Source organism: Psammomys obesus, unplaced genomic scaffold (genome assembly GCF_907164565.1).
Source record: "Psammomys obesus unplaced genomic scaffold, mPsaObe1.curated_primary_1811, whole genome shotgun sequence".
Classification (NCBI taxonomy): domain Eukaryota; kingdom Metazoa; phylum Chordata; class Mammalia; order Rodentia; family Muridae; genus Psammomys; species Psammomys obesus.
Genome location: NW_026596131.1, coordinates 7,860,953 through 7,878,194, shown reverse-complemented (window position 1 = coordinate 7,878,194; position 17,242 = coordinate 7,860,953). Strand labels below are relative to the sequence as shown.

The following is a 17,242-nucleotide window of genomic DNA, read 5'->3' as shown; positions in this document are numbered from 1 at the left end:
TGCAGAATTACATTTGTTTTAGGCTTACCTTATGTTATTTTCTTAATTTTTGATTGCTATATTTACACTTGGCTATCTAAACATATATTAAATAACTTTAAGTTTTAAAATTTTATTTTCTAAATGCTTTAATGTTTATTTTGACTTTTCTATGTGGTGCAAATGTTTGCTACTTAATGAACTATAAAGAATCAAGAGGTATGAGGATAGTTACATTTGATCACTCAGATCAATATCTCACACAAGAAACACGTGACTGGCATTGTGAACATGTATTCGTTCTTGAACCTTGCCCTAGAGAACAATGCCATGTTAGAATAATTCTTAGCAGCATCATAAACACTCCAAATTCCTGATTTTTGAGAAGTGTGAAATTGAAAATAGATGCTTTTTTGCTTAACTCCATCTATACCCACTTTGTAGATTGGAAAGATAAGGCTTAGCATGTGTAAAAATGTCCTTTCATAGCTCTAAAAGAACTGACAAGAAAGCCTTTGTGCCTCTTTCTTGAGCACATCAATGGACTTCTAAAGTAAGAAGGTGATTCCCTTACTATTCTGGTTATAGTGTTATGCTGTCTTGTGTGAGGGTTACTTACAGAAAAATAATTGAGTGGTTAGTTACACAAGCATGGATGATTCAACTGAAGCTGCTTCACTGGGAAGGCCATCTCAGGCATGAGTGTTGATTCAGGAGTGCTGTCTCTTTGGGGCTTCTTGCACAACTTGCAGGCAGCTGGTGGAGGAATCTCCCCAGAAATCATTGTGGCTTAAGTAACTTTGAGAAGGGGCCTTGTGAACCTTGATAGTTTTTAGAGACTTCCTGAGACTTGGGTGTTGTTTTCTTCTTAAGTCTGATGACCTCCCCCACTCCTTACAGGACAGGGAAATCAATTCACAGGAAATTGTCTTACCCTAATTAGAAATTCTCAGTAGTAGAGTGTACAGTCTAAGGCTGTAGAGTAATTTTCCTTGGTTTTGATTTCCTCTTGACTCAGTCCACAAATGTGCTATCTATTTCCATATTTGAGAATCTATACTAATAGTTTAACCCTTCTCTGTAAAAAAATACTGTATTTTTAGTTTGAAGAATGTCTGTTCTTTGATCAGCATTCCTTTAACATCCCCACCACCTAGTAGATTTTATGACAGCATACTCTTGTAAGCTTGAAGAATAGGGAAAGCAGGTCAGTGTAAGCTGAGAAGGGGTGAGGAGGTCACAGAAAAATGAGTGACATATGAGTTTGTTCTAGGTAGAAAGGCAAATGGGTAGAGCAGAAAATTTCTACATCAGTTCCCATCTATGTTGTTGCTCGTGTAAGCAGAAGGCAAAGACCAAGATATTAAGTGATGGATTAGCTTTGGGATGTGAAAAATTCCTCCAGAAAATGTAAGACAAACAGGTCCTGAGGAAACAAGAATGACTGCACTCTGATGTTGTGGGAAAGACTGTATTGCTCAACTGTTTTCCAGGGTAACAGGAATGATGCCTATAGAACAGTGCTGATGTATTTTGAATGCAAAAATGCCCCCATGGGCTCAAGTTTTTAGCACAGTGAGACATGCTGGTGATGCTGTTTGGGAAAATTGTAGAATGCTTCGTGGGTGGAGCATTTTTGGAGGAACAGGTTCCCTATGAGCACCTTGGGATTTTATAGACCAGATCTATGTCTTATTTTCCTGTTACTTCCTGCTTGCAGAAGAAATGCTACCAGCAGCTTCGGGCTCTTCTTGCCATTCTCCACTTCGATGGATGGTGTTCCTGAGACCTGTAACCCCAAACAAGCTCTTTCCTAAGTTGCTTCTTATCAGGTATTTGATCATAGTAGTAAGAAAAGTAACACAGATAAGCAAGAAAAAAAAGTTTCAGCCCAGGCCAAAGTATGGATTCTATTGGAGTTATGTTTGACAAGGAGCCTATTGTGTTCTGTCACTACAGACTTGGTTAGATCTAAAGGCACCACTGTCAGTGGCCGACCTCGGTGTGTTTTTAATCTTTAATGGCATTTTCTATTCAATATTCATTTAAAATTCATATGACCTAATTTCATATGTCACAATTTTAAACTCATAGATTTTATTTTATTTTATTTTTTTTATAAAATCCCCCAATGATTACTTCCTTGGTGTTTCTGGAACTTTCCCAGAGGCAGTGGGCACCATTTCAGAATCACTCCAAATGTGGTCCATTTGTGGGGAAAAGGGGAAGGCATAGTCCTACTTTTATTAGTGGATCCAGACCTATCCGTTGGCCTGGAAACTTCTTTTATCCTTCTGCATATGCATTTATTTTTGCTGATTTGAATCATTATTCAATTAAATTAGTCCCAGTTTAATAATAACAACCTCCCTCTAGCTTGTCCCTTTAATGTTAGTGAAAACTAAAACCCAGGTGGTTTTCAACATGACACTCGCTGGAAATCAGTTATGAAATTACCTGTTTATTAATGACGTGTCAGGAGACGGACATGCTAACTGCAGGCACCGGCTGGGGTGGTGCTAATATAGAAATAACAAGGCCATATTATGTGCAATATGTATTCTATGGAACTGTTACTTTCAGTCCCCAGGGACACCTCTGAAATCCAGATGTTTCATCTCAAGATTTTAATCCCAGAGAGTGAAGATTTTAAAGAGAAATCAAGTCCACTGAAAGCTGTTGCCCGGCCACACTTCCTCACTGGGGAACGTGTTGGAGCAGACATTTTACTCTCATGTATTCAGAGTCTGGTTCTGTGAGGTAATTAGTTGGAGTGGAAGAAGTCAATTTGCAACAACAACAAAAGTGAATTTAAAGCATGACCCTGAAGTACACACCAAAGATGCAGCTCTTGATTAGTATCAGTATCCAGGTATGGAGGCTGCAGAGCAACATCAGAGATATTTTTAAAGGGGAATACAAGGGTAATTTTTACTGAGAATAAGGAATTTTTACAGGAAGGTTTTACGTTTTTATCATAAAGAGCCATGGCTGCAAAACTATAAATAACACACTGGACAGATTCATGCAGACTGCAGCTTTCTTTCTTTCTTTCTTTCTTTCTTTCTTTCTTTCTTTCTTTCTTTCTTTCTTTCTTTCTTTCTTTCTTTCTTTCTTGTTTCTGGGGTGCAATAAGCTTTATCGATGATACTCAAGAGCAATGGACTCCCTGGGCTTTTCCCTCTATCCAGGGGAACTATGGAATGGAAACTGTGAGGAAGATGTGCAGTGTCAGGGGCTGAGTTGGGACAGGGACTCAGCAGCAGCAGAGGGCCTCTCTCTTGCTCTCGTGTCCTTGCTGGGTTACGTGGTCCAGAGCTTCTTACTCCTTGGAGGCCATGTAGTCTAAGAGGTCTACCACCCTGTTGCTTTAGCCGCATTCATGAGTCACTGTTGAAATCACAGGAGACAACCTGGTCCTCAGCGTAGCCCAGGATGCCCTTTAGTGCTCCCTTGGATGCCTGCTTTACCACCTTCTTGATGTCAAAAACCTTTGCAGGTTTTTCCAGTTGGCATGTCAGATCCACGACAGACACATTGGGAGTAGAAACATGGGAGGCCATGCCAGTGAGCTTCTTGTTCAGCTCTGGGATGACCTTGCCCACAGCCTTGGCAGTATCAGTGGATGCAGGGACCATGTTTTGGGCAGCCCCACAGCCATCACACCACAACTTTATGGGGGGGCATCCACAGTCTTCTGGGTAGCAGTGATGGTGGTCATGAGTCCTTCCACGATGCCAAAGTTATCATGGATGACCTTGGCCAGGGAGGCTGAGCAGTTCGTGGTGCAGGAAGCATTGCTGACAATCTTGAATGAGTTGTCATACTTCTCATGGTTCTCGCCCACCATAAATATGGGGGCATCAGCAGAAGGGACAGAGATGATAACCCTTTTGGCCCCACCCTTCAAGTGGGCCCTGGTCTTCTTCATGGTGGTGAAGACACCAGTAGACTCCACAACATACTTGGCACCAACATTGCCCCATTTGATGTTAGTGAGATCTCACTCCTGGAAGATGGTGATGGGTTTGCCATTGATGACAAGCTTGCCATTCTCAGTCTTGATTATGCCGTTGAACTTGCCATGAGTAGAGTCATACTAGAACATGTAGACCACGTAGTTGAGGTCATTGAAGGGGTCATGGATGGTAACGACATACACTTTGCCAGAGCCTTAGGCAGCCCTGGTAACCAGTTGTCTAATAGGGCCAAATCTGTTCACTCTGACCTTCACCATCCTGTCTAAGTGACGAGGCTGGCACTGCACGAAAAGATGTGGCTATCTCTTGAACAGGGAGGAGCAGAGAGCTTCTCCTCCTCCTCCTCCTCCTCCTCCTCCTCCTCCTCCTCCCCTCCTCCTCCTCCTCTTCCTCTTCTCCTCCTCCTCCTCCTCCTCCCCTCCTCCTCCTCCTCCTCCTTCTTTTTTTAACAAAGACAAAATGTGTCACTAAGTGCATATTAGCAACAGGTAAAATAAACCAGTGATCCTGGAAGCTTGGGTGGGGAAGGCGTTACTTTCCACTCCTTTCCTTGGTGTTTTATAAACAAGCTTGCACAGCAGATTGACTGGAGAAATGCTAATCACCTGACAGTTCCCTGTTAGTGCAAATAAACTCCAGGGCGTAACTAGGCACTGGGTCATCTGTCCCAAAATTCCGTTGTTTTCCACACAAAGGATCTCAGGAGCTCAGTCTTCATAGACAAGCATGAGGGTCCTAATCCCCCCAACTTTTCTCTCTTAATATACTAATCTTTCCAGAGTCATCTGTCATCCTTGAGGACAAAGTGGAGAGTAGCAGCCAGCCACTTGGGAAAAGCCCGAGAAGCCCGAGAAGCCCTAGAAGTGTATGTTAAGTCCCTTTTGGACCCCAAGAATCTGAGCTCTCTTGTAAAACAGCAGGACGCTTGAGAACAAACACGTAGACGCGCTTTTACAATATTACTCAGGCCACCTCACTCTGGCTTCAGATTATATGCTGGCATTTTCTCTTCTTAGAAGAAATCTTCCCCATTGCATGGAAGAGATGTCTGCATTCTTCACTGGGGTGGGAAGAAGGGTAATGGCTTCAGCTGTGTGGACAATTGTCTGTGAAATTAATTAAGCCTTTCAGCTTCTGTGCTAGGAGAACAAGGCAATGGAGTCACCCACTGCTGGCTACCAGGAATTTAATTTCTAAAGAAGTAATGACATGGTTCAAATTTCAGCACTCTCAACCCTTGTCTTCCATTACCTCTTCCTTCTAATATGCTTTTGATGTTTCACTTTATGTTTTCTAGAACATTTCCTTCCCTCTGCCCTAAGCATGATCACTGTTTAGTTATGTGTGCCTAACATCTGCTTCTTGGACTAAATAATTTTTTAAACTTTTATTTTATTTCTCATTTATTTATTTGTTTCCCTATTTCTTTTAGACAGCATCTCTCTCTTCAGTTCAGGCTGGCCTGGAACTCTTTTTATAATCCTTTCAGGCCTTAAATTTAGGATAATCCTTCTGCCTCAACATTTCACATTTCAAGCAGTGGGATTACAGGAGTGACTCACTATGCTCAGCTCAGCAGTTTAAGTTGTGTTTATTTTATTTAGTGTGTGTTTGTGTGTGTGTATGTGTGTGTGTGTGTACAGAGAGCCCAGAAGACCAGAAGAAAATGTCAGATACCCTACAGCTAGAATTATAGAGTTAGAGACCGTTGTGTGCTACCTAGTGTGGGTGCTGGGAACTGAAGTTGGATCCTCTGGAAGAGCAGCAAGCACCTGTAACTGCTGAGCCATCTTTCTAGCTCCTCAATACTGCAATTTAGTCTTAGTTTGTTATCAAGGTGCCTTGGAGATAAGTATCAGGCCCTTCCTCAAAGCTAAGTTTGCACAAACTATACACTATCATGTGAGCCTTTGTAGTTCACAGTTCACTTTCTCGGGTAATTGATCATTTGATATGCCCTATGACCTTTGAAGATAGTTTCAGTGTATTATATAATCCCTATTTCCCAGAGAATCATTGATTCTCAGAGAAGCAAGGCAATATATTTACACCACATGTCAGCAGGAGCTGAAGGATTTGATCTGAAACTCAAAAGGTATCACGACATTCTTCTTACCATTCTACACTGCTGGGCTCATAGAAAATGCACTACCTTCAGTAGCAGAGAGTGTAGAAAAAGAAGAATTCAGGTAGAGGGGTACTGCAATAAAAATAAAACTACAACTCCAAAATTTAAAAGTCCAGCTCTGAAAAGGAAAAGCCATTCCTTAACAAGAAAGTGTTTTGATCTTGAAATCCAGATTCTCATCTTGAAAATACTTTTTCAATTTGGACCCAATTTAGTGGGAACCCCAAGAATGATAAGTCCTCAAATAGAGAAAGAAAAAAATCAATTTCCCAAGAGGCAGTAGTGATTTGAAATATTTGTTGGAGCCTAAGGGATGTATGAAATCTACATGGTTATTTACATAAATTTCTTATAATTTCTATCACAAATATACCCTTGCTGTTCTCTCAAATCTTTATTTAATAATAATCATAATAAAATTAAGTTTATCTTCACTGCCTTGTCTTGGTGCCAAGCAGCCAAAGTCAGCAACCCAGTTTTATTTTCACGATTTTTTTTTCAGCAAAAGTTCCAGAATAGAAATAACATGTGACTATGGGATGGTTATATTCATGTGATCTGAAGGCATCAATCCCCACATGGTAACATTATTTGAAAGTAGGTAATTATCAGCAGACTGAGGCCATTTTCTCAGCCACAACAAGGCCTGTCTTCTAGCGCCCCTCATCTGCATGGTTTTAAATCCTTTTGAAGAAGGTCATGTTCCAGAGTGCTGTCTTCCTTGGTAGTTAAAATCCAAGAAGACAATGCACCATAATCCCAAATACCCCAGTTTAAATTCAAAAGATGGATGAGGTTATAAAATGTGTTTAGTTTAAGGACTGCTTAATCGGCAGGTACATGCTTGTGAGTGGTGTAAGGGAGACCCTGGGTAGAGAGAGAGAGAATTCAATGCCCAGTGCTGAATGTCCCTCCCAATGGAGGGAGATGGATGGAATACAATGTCTTCCTTTATTAGCTAAAGAATTTGCTATGTTTGCATGATGAATGTAGGCTTGTGTTTTTCTGCCATAGATGCTGAGTAGAACATGATTCAATTAGCTTAAGAAAACAAAAACAAAACTGAAAACAACAACAAGCTGTATTCCTAAGATTTGCTTCTAAGGTTTCCACCCTGTCTTCTCAAATGTAACCAAATCTCCAATTCCTGTTGATTTTTTTCTTTCTAGTGGGAAAAAAGAGAGTAGCCATCAATTTCTTACCATCCACCTATGTTTGAACTATGACATTTAAATAGAGCCATTTTCTACTTGACAAAAATTCTTCTGAATTGACCCCTTCCTGTTTGCATTCAGATCTTGCTGTCTACCAATCAACAGTCATAACTTGGAGATGGCAAGTTCACTGTTCTTATGTTTTTTGAAATGATAAATGAATAAAATGTACATGATATATAAACATTTACTGTAAATATAATCTACTTAAACAATATAAATGGTGAATAGTATAGAAACATGTAGACATAAAAATGGCAGTTATTTCTCAGCATCCATAGAGCACTAATATGACATTTAACAGCCTCAGACCCAGAGCTAGCCTGATCTTTTAGTTTATATTTTCCCTCTCACAAATATACTAACTGTGTTCTTGAAGGCCCAGCAGATGTACAGCTAGTCATTATCCCAGTGCCATTCTACATGCATTTTAAAGGTTTTCTGTCATTAACTAAGCCAGACCTCACTCATTCTTTATTGGGATTATCTTCCTCGTGTCAAGGTGCCTTCCAACATCTCCTCTCTCTCTTGCATACCCTCGTGTACCTTTTCCTTTTTTGAGTGTATGGTGTGCAGATGTGCCATTGCAGGCACACACATGCATCTGCGGGGGCAGAGGTCCACACTGAGTGTCTTCCTCCGTCAATCTCTACCTTACTTTTTGCAGACTATCTCACTAAAACTTCGAGCTTGCTGACTTGGTTAGACTGGCTGGCCAGAAGACTGCAGGGATGTATCAGTCCCCTCCACGTAGAGGTCCCAAGCCACCGTGTTTTGACGTGGGTGGGGGTCCAAAATCCAAGGTCAAGTCCTTATGTTCACACAACAAGCATGCTATCCACCAAGCCGTCTCTCTATCCCACAATTACACTTCTATTAGCTCCTCCCACAAAGCATACATGTATCACTTCTAGAGCAAAATATAAAAGGAAAATGTTGGTGTCTTATTGAAAACCTGTTATGACTTTCAAGATGGTGGTAGCCAGGAAGAAAGTCGGGTGTGAACTGTTCTGAGTGTGCCTGGCAGCAGGGATGGGGCATACCTATGATGATGGTTTTGAAGTAAAAGCAAGTTGTAGGTGTCTCTGTTTTGGCTCGTGTAGGATTAGAATTGAAATAGTCTGATACTTGGGCTGGCTCCAGGCGCCAGTGAGTATAAAACCCAAGTCCCAGCTTTCAGATTTGCCACTTTCTGCATGTTTATCTGTTATATCCCCTTTTGGGACTTTCAAAGTTTATTTCTACCGTGCCAAATGGCTGTGTTAATGGCATACATCACAGACATGGTGAGCATGCCGACTTTTCTATAAATTAATTCTTGTAGGTGTTTATTTGGGATGGAATGAGTTCACCCCAGAGTTCGTTTGTTCACTGTTTTTCTATTTATTTTCCTCAGATGTTTAGACATTTTATACATCAGGTCATCTTGACTAACATTATTTTGTTCTCTCTTTTTCCTACAAGTCGCCTGCCAACCATTAAGCCACCTTAGCACCCATCTCCAAGTTGCCAGCTCCTACATTGTGTGAAGTAGTAGGCTAACACACACACTTTGATAAACCCCAGTATCCACACCACAGAGCGCCATGAGGTCTGGTTCTATCTTAAATGCCATCTGCTGTCAGTGTCTGTCAGAGGACACCTGTCCATGTTTGCCTCCAAGGGTCACTATCTTTGGACTCGAACCATTGGGTCTGTTTATGGTCATAGAGTTATGGGATGCTGATGGGAAGCAGAGAGGTGAGAAGGCATGTGACATCTTAGTTATGGGACTTTACCCAAACCACTTTACCCACACAGAGCATATCACTAAGGGCTAGCCCTCAGACTCTGCTGGGATGAAAGGAGCACGGTGGAATACATGTGCCCGGCTAAGCATATACTTCCCAGCTACACAGTCTTAAAGATGTGCTGTCCCCAAAGAGTGGCTGCTTCTTCTGCCTCAGAGCTTGGTCCTGGGTTTCATGAAGTCACTCACACTTCTTACCACTGACCACTTTGGAAAAGTGTTGATCTTTGAATTCATGTGACACAAACTTCAGGCTCCTCACTCTTGGATTAAACTCTGGTTTTATCCTATGCTCAGTGTTCTTATCAGCGAGGGTTAGGTCTCAATGCCATTCCTGTTCAAGTCACTGAAGCCAGGAGGGTGAGCTTCATGAATTCGCTTAAACAGTGGGAGCCTATCTCTGAAACCCAGACCAGTGTCAACACTATCCAAAGCAAATAAGGAAAAGACTCAACTGCTCATGCAAGCAACTTTTCTCAAGAACCACTGGGGTAAGGCAGGTGACTCTGAACCTGTTGTCCCCGTTATGAGACTCAGTGTATCCTGTAGCATTGTTATCTTTGTTCTTCTCTTCTGTTAACCCAGTGGCTTTCCTGCCTGGGAACCACGATTCTGCCCGCACGTGTGACCTGTCGTAGCTCTACATTTAGGAACTTTCCTAAAGGAAGGACTGAGTGAAGGATTTGCCCACTTGGATTGAACCTTTGGGGATAACATCAGCAGAGCCCGACCTCTAATACAGCTGTGCTTCATCATCTATACCTGTGCATCCTAAGTTTCTAAACATTGTGTTATAAACTACTCTTCCCTGCTCAACCTTCCAGCATGATCTCGGCTACCTGTAAGCGTGCCTTGGGCGTGAAAGGTGACTAAAGAGCTTCCTGCTGGACTAGGTGGACAATGCTAAGACAAAAGACCCTGCCAGGGAGCCCATGAGGAAAACCACACTGCTACCATGACAGTCTATCAGAAACGTCTGAGACAAACCAAAAGCTATTTTATCTGCATTCAGAAGATTCAGACACAACTGTTTGGGATTTTTCTGTCAGTGTTTGACCTACCCCAATTGCTACTGACAACAGTTTGGGATTCATAGAAGGCTTCTTTATACATGCCGTGAAGTATACATAGTATTCAATTGAAAAGCCATCAAATAAAGACTCCGGGACCATGCGAAGGACCACCTGGGTGCCAACTTTGGGCAGCTGGCCTCTGTGGCTTTGCGCTGTATGGATGCTGATGCGCAGATACACTGGAGCTAAAAATTCATTTTGTCACATTTTTAGGCAAGCAGCCTCAGCTCCACTGACTGTCTTGACAGTGTTCCGGGCATGCAGTTCTATGTCTAATCAGTTTAGGAAATAAAGTCATTTCTAAAATTAGATAGCCAGTCTATCAGGAGGAACCTGAGCTGGGGAGCTGGGGACAGGGAAGTTTTTTTTTTTTTCCTTTTGTGTATGTGTGTGCATGTTTGTATATGTGTGTGCATGTTGGTGCATTTGTGTATATGTGCCTCCATGCCTGTGTACTGCTATGTGTTTGTGTGTGTGTATGTGTGTGTGTGTGTGTGTGTGTGTGTGTGTGTGTGTGTGTGTTTGAAGGCCACAGTACATCTCCTCAGCTGATGCTCCTCAGGCACTCTCTACCATCTTTAAGGAACTGGATCTCTCACTGGTTTGGAACTCTTCGCAAATGTCATGCTTTCTGGCCAGCAATTCCCAGAGATCTGCATATGTCTGCCTCTCAGCACTGGAACAACAGGGCTAACCATCATCCCCAGCTTTAAAACAAACAGACAGACAAACAAATAAACTTGTCTTCTGGGAATGGAACTTGGATCTTGCTCAAAAGACAAGAACTTTACCAACTGAACTATCTCCTTTAAAAAAACAAATCTTTGAAAATTATTGTTTGTTTGAGAATCTCATACACAAGTAATGTATTCTCATCATATCCAGTTCTTATACCCTTCCAAGCCTTCCCAAAATGCCCTAATATTTCCCTTAACACCCCCTTTCAAAATCACCTTCTCCTTTAATAATACACACACACACACACACACACACACACACACACACACACACACACATGCATAGGCCAAAGTTTCCTTTCTTGTTGAAAAGATATAGTAGGAGAAAGGAGGAGAGGAAGATGTAAAGGAAAGAGAAAAGAGAAAGAATGCTAAATAAAAGAAAGAAAGAAGGAGGGAGGGAGGAACGATTCCTGTTCTCTTCAAAATCTGTTCAAATATGTCAAGTCTCGTGAGAGGGAGGAGTCTCTCAAAAAGTGCAGTTAAAAAAAAGATTATCTAATTGTTTAACTTCTGCCCCACCATCAGAGTTGGAAACTCACATTATTTGCCACAATCACATTAGGTAAAGATGTCTTTAATTTTGAAAATAAAATATCTCTTGGCTGAAAGCAAGTGTACATCCTGTGCAACTGGGCTGAAGATTCCCAAACACCTCTCAGCAATCTTTTGGGGGCTCTTCTGTAAATCAGCAGCAGAGAAAGATGGTGGACAGTAGCGTTACCTGCACACAGGATGGCAAAGACAATTATCCTCCACATGTCCCCACTAAGTACACTGATTGCTTTGCAATTGCTTCTTATGAACAAAACCAGCCTGTATCACAGTGAAAAAGGGGAGGAGGATGGAAAAAACTAGCAAAGAAGATTTTTTTTTTTTGAGAGCCAGCCTGGCACCAAAAACATAATTTAATGTGCAGGTATTTGATTTGATAGAAAACCTGCATTGATTTAAAAAAAAAAAAAAAAAAAGGTTCTTGACAAGGTCGTAATTCATTGAGAGAGGCCAAGCCTGCAGCTTAAGTTTGACATCCCCCCCTCCAACCTAAACCATAACTGGTTTTAGGTGATCCCCTGTGAGGGTAGCATGTTGCAGCTGGCAGAAAAATAAACAGTCCCGAGCCCCGTGTTAACTCCCCCTCTCCTTCCCACCTTCTCCCTCCATTTATGCCAGGAACTAAGGAAAACAGTTACATATTTCTGAGTGCCAGTTCGGCTCTCCTAGGCTTGCAGGATCCATGTTCTGCTGAGAGGGGGAACCAAGCCTGCAGGAGGTGGGAGCAGACATAGAACCAGTGGCAGAGGCGGGAGGCAGGAAGAGAAGACCCAGGAGCTGAAGGGTAGACCCCACCAGGTTTTTGCACAGCCTCCTGCTCATCTCTACCTCTGGGCCTTTTGAGTCTCTGCTTTCAGGCTGACTTCAAGGAGGGGCTGACTCTGTTTCCCCACATGACATTATTCTTTCTTCACAGCTTAGTAGACTGCTTGTTCATTAATGAACTCTAGTTAACAAATGGGGACACTAAAGAAGAAAGAAGACTGAGTGTCTTTCTGTCTGTCTGTCTTTTTTTTTTTTCTAAATAGGATCAATAGCTACTAGACTATTTGAGTCTCATTATTTCTTGAAAAATACTACAACTAAGATCTCTCCCCACATGGACATTGGGTGTAGGAGCAAACAAGTAACAGGACAGGAGCCTACCACAGAGGGCCTCTGAAAGACTCTACCTAGCAGTGTATCAAAGCAGATATTAAGACTCATAACCAAACCTCTGGCAGAATGCAGGTAATAAAAAAATATGGGGGGATTAATACGACCTGGAGAGGACAGGAGCTCCACAAGGACCAAAGATATCTGGGCACAGGGGTCTCTTATGAGACTGTTTCTCCAAACAAGGATCATGTATGGATGCAACCTAGAACCCCTGATCAGATGTAGTCCTTGGTAGCTCAGTATCCAAGTGGGTACCCTAATAAGGTGCACAGGGACGGTTTCTGACATGAACTCGATGGCGGGCTATTTGCCGCCCCCCCCCCCCAGGGAGGAGCAGCCTTGCTAGCCACAGAGGAGGACTTTGCAGCCAGTCCTGAAGACACCTGATTAACCAGTATCAGATGTAAGGGGAGGAGGTTCTCCCTTATCAATGGACTTGGAAAGAGACAGGGAGGAGATGAGGGTGGGAGGGTGGGATTAGGAGGGAAAGAGGGAGTGGGATACAGCTGGGATGCAAAGTTAACAAACTGTAACTAATATTAAAAGAATAAAAATTAAAAAAAAAGATCTCTCCCCACATTGCACGTAGCCCAACCTTTTTTTGAAAGCTGACTACAGTCATGGTTTACCACCCATGTACTTGCCAGAACCTCTAAACTACTTACATTATGACATCACCCTTCCTTGTGTATGTTCTTGTCCCATTGCATAAACACACCCACACCAGCCTGCTTCTTTAATCTTTTTCTGTCCGCAACCTATATCTCTATATCTCAGGATGACTGCAGGAGACGGCTGATTCCACAATAATGCACAAAATCACTTGACTTGAAATTTGTTTCCATGACAACATGAAAATATAAATGTCTACAGCATTAAAGAGGGCAAAAGCAAACAACACTGTCCCAGTAGTATTAAAAAAAAAATGAGGCTGATTCAATACGTAGGGCAGGTTTTTATGTCTTCTTACTGCTGTTACCACAGGTACACGATGCCTCTTACACACGGAGAGAGGTGGACACTTTCCCCCAGTCCCGTTCGTCTTCTTTCCAGACACAACCCCTGATTCACCAGCCTCTGGTCAGGCACTGGGAACAGCAGCAGCGGGGACGCCTGTGAACTCGAGTATAATAAAATTCTGGTCTAACAGTGTGTTGAATGTTTACTTTGGCCAGGATGCCTGCCCAAATCCCCCTTTCAACTAGTATTTTAAAATGTGGAAAGACATTAAGATGTAGATAAATTCAAGGCTCTTTCTGAAAGTGAGCACCTCTTACATTGGGAATTCTGGACTCTATCTGCTCCTTTCCCTCCGAATTCTCTTCATTTTGATACTTATCATGGCCAGGGAGTTCAAGCCACTTGTGCGCCTGTTTTGCTCTGAGCTAAGAAAGAAAACGGGAGGGGGGGAGGAGGAAAGAAGGGGGAGCTCAGGTATCCTGTTCTCACTCCTTTTGTTTCATGGCTGATATTTAGACTTGGTATTATGGAAAATAGAATTAAGGGAAATTTATGAGTGCTTCGTAGAGCAGCAGAATTAAAATTCAAGCTTCTGGAGCCAAGCAGGGCTTTAAATGCTAACCTGCCCGGTGAGGTGCAGACGAGCCATGTCCCTGGGGTGAGAACCTCCATTTCTTTCAGTGTGAAAGAGACTGAGCAAAGGAGAGAAACGGAGGCGTCAGAGAAAGTGAAGTTTACCGTTATTAGAAAATAGATTCTTAGAGAAAGAACGGCTGACATCTTGAGGTTAATTGACAAGGGGAATTATGATTCCTGGTGAAAGCAGAAAGGAGGAAAAAAAAAAGTTTGTGGAAAACTGGAGACGTGCATGGTCCTGAAAGAGAGGAGGCTTTAAAATTTGGGTATGTGTTTACTGAGTGTCCAGTAAAGAAGAGGAGTGGTTATTATTACTGTCATTATTATTATTATACTATTGTGTGTGTGGTGTTGTGTTATGGTATATGCATGCATTTGTGTGCATGTGTCCATATGAAAGTGCATGCGGGTACACTCCCATGCATGCTGAGAAGGCAGTATCATGTGTCTTCTCAAATACTCCCCCCTACTCAACTCAGTTATATCGAATTGGAGAAAAAAAATCTATGCATTTGAAACCTAGAGCAATATATGTTGATTGTTTGCTGTGTGCATAATAATTTTGGAATAAACTCCACTGAAGGACTAAATGAAATGATTTGGAGAAAGGTTTTTTGCTTTCCCACTTATTTGTCTAACTTAGTGACCATTCTCTCCACCAAAATTTAGTAAGTGGCTAAATTTACTAAACTGGCTAGTCAACGGTGAGTTTGCAGTGTAGTTGACTGGGTTTGGGGAAAGAATAATCAGCACTTGAACACACAATTAGCCACAGTGTGAGTAGTTCCAGGACAGGACTATGTTGGCACCACAAATAGAATGGAATGGGCAGTTTTGTGGTAACTCCCTTCTTATCCATTCGTTCATCTTTTGTTATTCCAATCGCCCAAACCCTACTCTGAAAAAACTTTTAAGTGAAAAATTCCAGAACAAAATGGTTTTTAAGTCTTAAACCCTGCACTTATCTGAGTACTGTGACTAAAACCTCATACTTCTTGCTTTATTTTCCCCAGGTGGAAATCATCCATTTGCTTCAGTGTATCTACACTGGAAATGCTACCTTCTGTCAGTCACCTGCCTCACCTAGCCAGCCAACTCTCACAGTTGTACAGCGCCTGTGTCTAAGCTACTGTGTGACATAGTGGTCTCGGAGCACAAGAGTCACCATGCTGGACATTTAGATGTGTCAAAAGGGAGCTGCAGGTGCCACCTTTAAATGAAACAAAGGCTAAAGTCCCGATCTTAAAAACAAATGAAAAATAGCATGTGCTTCAAAAAACATCATGGCCACCGAACATGAGTGCTTTAAGTGAAAGTAGAATCAAATGATAGGCATTTTTATGTGGTCTTTAATTCCAGGCAGTCATTGAAGACCTAGGAATATATCCCTCTCAGATTTAACCTGACAAGACAGTGCTCCTCCACAGAGGTGATGTCTAAACTCCAAATACAGAAAGGTGTGAAGTTGCAGGTATGCTTAGAGTACTGGGAAGGACCTATGAAGCAGGTATAGAATCACCAACAGTGTGCAACAGACTTGGCAAACTCTAAGCAGAACTTTGTGTTTGGTGCAAAATTGGCAATGAGAAATTATGTTACGAGTACAGAAGTCGAGAAATACGTGTGGCCAGTTAAGCAGAGTGTTAGATAGTGATACACATAATGTTAAAAATAGGTGTGTGTGTGTGTGTGTGTGTGTGTGTGTGTGTGTGTGTGTATGTGTGTGCGCGCGCGCGTGTTATGTACTTACATACAGGTATGAGGGGAAGTGCTTGCATGTAGGTGTGCACTTAGAAGTCAGGTTGATTTCAGGGGTCTTACTCTAGCATGTGCCGCCTCATTTTTTGAGCCAGGATCTCCGATTGAATCTGGATTTCTCTGGTTTGGTTTGATGGTTGACATGGGAGCCCCCAGGATCCACTTGTCTTCAAGCCCATCCCCTCTCTGGCACTAGGTGGCCAGGTGTTTGTGCCGCCACCACACCCACTTTTTTCTGTGGGTGCTATAGGTCTAAACTCCATGCCCTCATGCTTGAGCAAGAAGCACTTTATTCAGCAAGCCAGCCCAGGAAGCAACATTTGTCACTTGTCATTTGTAGAGTGAGGCAGATGTTAGCGCGCACACAGGAACTGTTGGAAATGACTCTGGTAGGAGGTGTAGCCATGAAGAAGTTGTTAGGGTTTTATTGAAATTGTGATGGGAAGTCATTGCCAGAGTTGATTCCTGGTATGCTCAAAATGTTATGCAGACATCCAGGCAGTTGTTCATCCCAAAACACATCCCTAAAATTCACACAGCAGCACTGCTTCAAATGCCCCAAAGTGCAAAGCGACTAGAATATGCCTTTGAGGGTATAGAGGGCTCAAAGTCTCTTGTATCCTAGTCCAATAAACTAGCACTCAGCAATGAAAAGGAATAAGCTATTAATACTGGCCAAAGGGTCGGGGTATCTCAAAATCATAATATTCGAGTAACACGGGTATTAAAACATGTTAATGTATGATTTCATGTGTATGAGTTCAAAATACACAACCTAGCTGATAGGGTGGGCTAGTTTTAGGAAAGGGAATAACTAGGGTCCTGTCATCTTTCTATCTTTGATCTGAATGTTAGAATTACATGGATGTACATATAAATTTTTAGGTAAACATGATACAGTTTTACACACACACAAGTGTTTCCTACTCCACAGAAAATAGGATTAAGAAGGCTTAGAGCAGATGTTTTTCAAATTCTTACCCACTTCCTATGACTTCTTATACAGATGGATGCCAGACACACTACAGACATTCTTTGCTCTGGGATGATGTCTCAACCGTGACACCACTGAATCTGTAACTGGACAATCCTGTGTTATTTCTGTTGTTGAGGTGTAAAAAGGGAACAAGATGGTGTGTGGCATTAACATGCCTCCAACCACCAGAGGTCAGTATCAGTACCCAGCCCTAGTCTTTTGTTGTTGATTTATTTTTAATTTTTGAGAATATAATATAATTTTATCGTTATCCCCTCTCCCTCTCCTCTTTCCAAACT

The 17,242-nt window shown here is 42.0% G+C and overlaps 1 pseudogene; it reads right to left on the bottom strand.

Annotated features, from left to right (window-relative positions):
- Positions 1-3,359: 3,359 nt before the first annotated feature.
- On the bottom strand, positions 3,360-4,216 carry LOC129665422 (glyceraldehyde-3-phosphate dehydrogenase-like; annotated as a pseudogene).
- Positions 4,217-17,242: the final 13,026 nt, after the last annotated feature.